We start from the raw sequence: 6,340 nt of genomic DNA, 5'->3' as shown, positions 1-6,340 counted from the left end.
AATCTTATAAAATACAGAATTAGGACGGAATCAGGCAAAGAGAAACTGTCAAAAGTTTCCAATGATGTTATAAAGACCCAACAAAGTGTTCTAGGCGAATAAACGAAATCTGTATCCAATTCGTGTACCATTTAGTACAGAAGTTGTCGATTATCCAAGTATATATCTCATTTGCGCTTTAATTGTAACTGTTTATATATCCGACGTGGCAACAATCTAATTCAACGCGATGAATATACCTATTAAAATGACGTTGAATTTAGTATGACGTAACTTTATTTAATAATTTATTAATTTATTTCGTGTTTTAGGCCATACTCAAGAATATTTCAAGTATACGACGGCTGCCAGTATTATGGTGGGTTTCCACAGGGCAGACCTTAACATGGCTGGAGATACTTAGACAAGATCCAAGGTATTTATACCTTGGATACGGCCGGAGAGGAAGTCAGCATGAGCTGGACTTGAACTCACAGCGACCGCATTGGTGAGAGACTCCTGGGTCATTACGCTGTGCTAGGGCGCTAACCAACTGAGTCCCCCCTCCCCCCACCGCTTCCCAATAACAATCATTTAATCATCTGACCACTCCGTATTTTACGCCGTATTCAAGAGTAGTTCAGACAATTCACAGGTTTATTGCAGACCTTCATATGTACAGTCGGAAAGCATGAGCTGGACTTGAATTCACAGCGACTGCATTGGTATACAAACTTGAACCTAAATTATGGCTACATACCTAGTTCAGTTGTACTGTCACGAATTTGTGTCTAGTCCCAAACAGGAACCGTTGATGGAAAACATCTTTTTTAAGCATCAGACATGCGCCAGAATACATGTGTTCAGGTTAAAAAAAATTGCGGAGACGCGTCTAACGTGGAGGAAAAATCTATACAAAGTACACGACCAAGAATAATTTATCACTGAGAACTCGGGTTCTTCATGCAGACTTCTGAGTAAATCACAAAAAAGAAGATTGAGCTCCGGCTGCCTAATCTGGTGTCAGTGACAGAAGCGACAGGAGTGAAAGCCGTGTGGATGTTTTGAAAGTATTTCGATAAGAAAAGGAGTAATTCTTGCCAGAAGTGCATAAAATATTCATCGAGAAACCATTCCTGAGACAGATTTGGGATCAAGGAACCCTGCCTTCATGACGGCAAGAAAATATGCAAATGCAAAGATTTATTTGCGGGACACTCTTTTGTGAGAGAACTGGTTGTATGCGGCCTGAGTTCATACCCGCAGAAAGTCAATATAGAGAAGCTGTAATTCGTAACGTGTGCAATATAGGCACTTGTTGTATCTTGTGTAATCAGTGTTATACGTACCACTGTACCTTTATTTGATTCTAGAAAGCAGTCTTGTGTTGCTATTAATGGTCTTCGTAAAAATCTGTATTGAGCCAAAACATGTTTCTAAATCAAACATTGTCTGAAATGACGAAATCATTCCGTTTCATGTTGAATATAGAACTTATTCGCACATATAATATGCAGTGCAGAATCGGCACCATAGTTTTGTACATCATACTTCACTGATACAGCTCCTGATAGAGACAATCGCGACAAAGCAACAATGAAAATATACCAAACACAACAAAGCTTTGAAGGCCAGAACGCTGTTTCTACATAGATGTCAAATGATAACACAAGAAAAAGTCATAATTGCCTTGAGTTCAAGTGCCTTGTTATCGAATTGCTGCTACGAACAGCTTTTGGAGAAAAATATCAACTCTCATTCGCCCGATATAGTCCTTGATAAGGAAAAGCAATTTGACTGACAGATCCGAAAAGATATAACAACATTATTCAGATTGCGAAATATTACCCTTGATTTTATCGAAAAATCATATTTCAACTCGGGTTTTAGCACTGACCCCCTTCTCCCCCGGCCGGCATTTGTGATACAGCGGCTAATACTTTCTTATTACACCGTCGCCAGATATTGCATGGATTGAAAAAAAAAGGAGCGTTCATTTTATTATCCTCCTAAACAGTGATGTTTCAAATAAATGAGTCTTCACAGTCAGTATAAATTTCATGTAATAAACCGGTTCATACGTGCCTATCCGTGCGGGTATACTGTATATAGAAAGCACAAAAGCAAGCCTATAAGCGGAAGTTCATTTTCTAAATCACACAGCTGTAAAGCACTCTCCAGCACAGAGAGTAGGCACAAACTGTGCACTTTAACGTCCTTTCCGTTATGCGCAATATTATGTCGAGCGGAACGGTTAAAAATATTTATTTAGAGTGCATTAATGTGCCTCCTTGTTGCAGGACGGATTTCCACCGCTCATCTATCGAGTGCTGCTTCACTGAGACGACTCAATGCAACCAGTCGTTGTACTATCCCCTTCATGCTGAACACCAAGCGAAGAAGTCTTGGGTGTGACTCGACTCAAGATTGACCCTGGATCTACCGCTCGAGAAGCGCACGCTCTACCAACAGTACTATCCGGACCGGTTAAATAAATACAGTAAGAGAGCTAGACGATAAATACATAAATTTCTCTACATTATGTATATTTTCATTTAACGGTGGGAAATATTGGTCCCCTAATTCGGGCTATTTTCCCAACAATGTTGTTTTGAAACCTGTTACCGTTCACCTCAACAAAGCCGTTTGCTTTATTTTCGGGCTGACCGCTATGGCCTTGAACTAGAGGAAGCTCTAGTTTGCAGCCAGCTAGATTCACACCTTAGGTACAAAGCAAAGAAGTTTATTTCTACTTTAATTTTTAGGCAACATCCATAACTCTATATTAAAAAGAAAAAAAAAAACAAGCGTTGTCTGTATCCATTAAACTTGAGTTTTCCGAAGAGTCTCTCGTTAGCAGATAAGGTCAACCTGACCTTTTTGGTCGTGTTTTTAAGTTAAGATGCCTGTTTAGCAGTTATCACAGAGGACAGAGGTGCCTAAAAGGTGGAATTATCCAACAAAACAAAAAGAACTTCAGTCTTTAGCTCTACCAGCTGATCCACATGCACGGATAATATCAGATTCTTCTGAGGAATCCTCCAGAAAAACTTTAGCATGAACATTTTAACCAGAAATCCACCCGCATCAGCATCAGCTAAATATATATAACAGAGCGTGCTGGATAATGGATGATTGGATATCTGTATTATGTACCTGAACGAGCTAATCTGGCCATAATAAATGCGTTAACAAAACATTCACCTGTGGTAGCTCATTTGTCATCTGTATCAGTAAATTGTTTTGAAAAGAGACCCGAGTAGAAGTCATCAAGAGAAATGGATTGCTCTCCCCGTGGTTGTGGTGATTGGTGTCTTCTTGTAATTAATGTGATACGATCCCACGTTCCTCACTATGTGACACGGATTTCGTGTTACCTTTAAACTGCACGGTATATCACGGTAGGTTCTTTTATGGACAAAATGTGTTAGGATCGCTTTAGTCAGGACGTATTCTTGTAAGTACATACTTCAGTTACTACAAGGATTCGTTCTTGTAGGCACATAATGTGTTAGGATCGTTCTTGTAGGGGCATACTGTGTTAGGATCGTTCTTGTTGGGACATACTGTGTTAGGATCGTTCTTGTAAGGACATACTGTGTTAGGATCGTTCTTGTAAGGACATACTGTGTTAGGATCGTTCTCGTAGGGACATACTGTGTTAGAATCGTTCTTGTAGGGACATACTGTGTTAGGACCGTTCTTGAAAGGACATGCTGTGTTAGGATCGTTCTTAAAAGTACATATTCTGTTGAGATCGTTCTTGTAAGGACGTACTCTGTTAGGATCGTTCTGGTAAGGACATACTCTGTTAGAATCGTTCTTGTAGGAACATACACTGTTAGGATATTCTATAATGCCAAAAACACACCAGGCAGATCGTTTCACGTGTAGGGACGAATTTAATAACCCGCGAAATACGCCGACGATATTCGTAGCATGATTGCAGACACATTACGCGGATTTTTCCGTTGATCGTGGTCAGTAGGTTATGTCATGTGACTTAGTAAACCGAGCGGCGCAAACAAAATGCAAAATGTCAACGGTCAACACAATTCCACGTTGTTTGACAGGTCAGCTCGATTGTCAAAATCTCCGAAAGTGGAACGGGCACACTACTTGGAGTGAAATCCCCAATATTTGTTCCCCAGTATCGGACATGTTTGATACGAGCGAATTGCGGAGAGGACAAGGTCGCCTGAGATCTACAACCCCGCGGGCGAGGACACACCAGCCGGATTGTTAGAAAATCCCTCTAGTGTGTCCCCGGCTTTAGGATCGTTGTTGTAAGGACATATTCTGTAAGGATTGGTCTTGTATTTGCAGGTGATCTTTTCGAGAAAAAAAAGGCCGCGATTCCACTTCATACGTATAGTGTGTCTGCTTCAGCGAATTTCAACCAAACTGACCAATTAAGCAATACGGAATTGTGCTGACCTCTGACATTTTCTAAGTGTTTCGGGCTTTCCTATGTCACATGACATAACTTATGACAACGACCGCAGAGAAAATGCGCCTAGTGTGCCTGTAGGTATGCAGCGAATATCGCCAGTGTATCTCGCCGTCTGAGAAGAATCCGCCTTGTTTGTTTCTGGTGAAACGAGCAGCTACATGAACATCCTAGAGGCCGTTTTACGTAAAACATAACTACCATAACATCTTTTCTTCACTGATTAGTCGTCATGACGATTACGTTTGGTATAAGTTTCACCCTTTTTGTAAAAATGGCCTCTGATGAGAAACGTAGTTAGCGATACACGCTAAGGAACCGTGTAGTTCACCTTTGAGAAAGATAATACGGTTTCCATTTAGGCAAAAAATGACTATTCTTCCGGAACGGCCAATTTTATTTGTTCGATGTTATTGCCAAACAAAAGCTAAACGAATATTTCAACTGTTATATTTCTCGTTCTTGATCATGTTTTAAACCGTAAGCAGAGTAGCCTCTTCTCAAGGTTTCACGTAAGAATAGGCCTAGTCACTTTTTGCCGGAGAAGACGGTCCGTGAAATGACGAACGGGATCAGTGATAGGGAAATAATAATGCGGTATATAATGCCAAAATTGAAAGGGAAAGGGAACACTTGTAATGCGTAAAGAGGCAGTATCAGCAATAGGGATGAGAATATAGATGTGGATCAAAATGATATTACGAAAAGCGACACTGATAAGGATTTGTGTACAAGTAGGCCTATGAGAGAATGGGAAAACAGACAGGAATAAGAATGGAAACACAGAGAGGGATAGGCATAAGAACACAGACAGAGATATCAATGGGAACACGGGAATGTCAGTGGTAGGAAATAGGTAAGGGAGCACAGACATGGATATCAGTTGGAACACATACAGGGATAGGAATTGGGACACAGATAAAGACAGCAGTAGGAATGTTGGCACTGGCAAGGATAGAAATGGGAACACAGATAGACAGGAAAGGAACACAGGCACGGATAGAAATGGAACACTGACAGGGATTTAAATAGGAACGCAGACAGGGATAAAAAAATGGGAACACTCACAGGGATTTGGATAGGAACACAGGCACGGATAGAAATGCAACACTAACGGGGATTTGGATAGGAACACAGGCACGGATAGAAATGCAACACTGACAGAGATTTAAACAGGAACACAGACAGGGATAGAAAATGGGGACACTGACAGGGATTTGGATAGTAACACAGGAACGTGTAGAAATGCAACACTATCGGAGATTTGGGTAGGAACACAGGCACGGATAGAAATGCAACACTGACAGAGATTTAAATAGGAACACCGACAAATATACAAATGGAACACTGACAGGGATAGAAATGGGAACACTGACAAGGATGGGAATGGGAACACAGATAGACAGGAATAGGAACACAGGCACGGATAGAAACGGGAACACTCACATGGTATATCTGTATGGATAGGAATGGCGGCACAGCATAGAGACAAGTATTACTTCAAAGAAAGACAGTGAGAAAGTGTTTTTTAGTTATATTCGCTCTGAATTTACATGACCAGTTATGGGCAACTATTAACTGTATACAAACAGGATTTACTCAACAATGTACAAAAGATGTGGACAATATGGTGACGTTGTGTTTGTTTTAATTCTTGTATTATTAATCAGCATTTTTTTAGACCAACTGTTAATATCCAACTACTTCCTTTCACATTCAATTTTAATATAATAATTTAATCGGATTTGCATTAAAAACGCTTACGGCTATGAGAATCAGCTGCTGAGTATCATGCGCTGACAAAAGAACAAGACAGGTGTTAAACTGCTTATTAAATTACAAAAGCATCAATTTTAGCAACGCTGAGTTAAACACAAATCATCATGTTGGTAAACAGGCAAATGATCATCC

The sequence above is a fragment of the Liolophura sinensis genome, chromosome 5, assembly GCF_032854445.1.
Source record: "Liolophura sinensis isolate JHLJ2023 chromosome 5, CUHK_Ljap_v2, whole genome shotgun sequence".
Lineage (NCBI taxonomy): Eukaryota > Metazoa > Mollusca > Polyplacophora > Chitonida > Chitonidae > Liolophura > Liolophura sinensis.
This window is presented reverse-complemented; position numbering follows the sequence as displayed.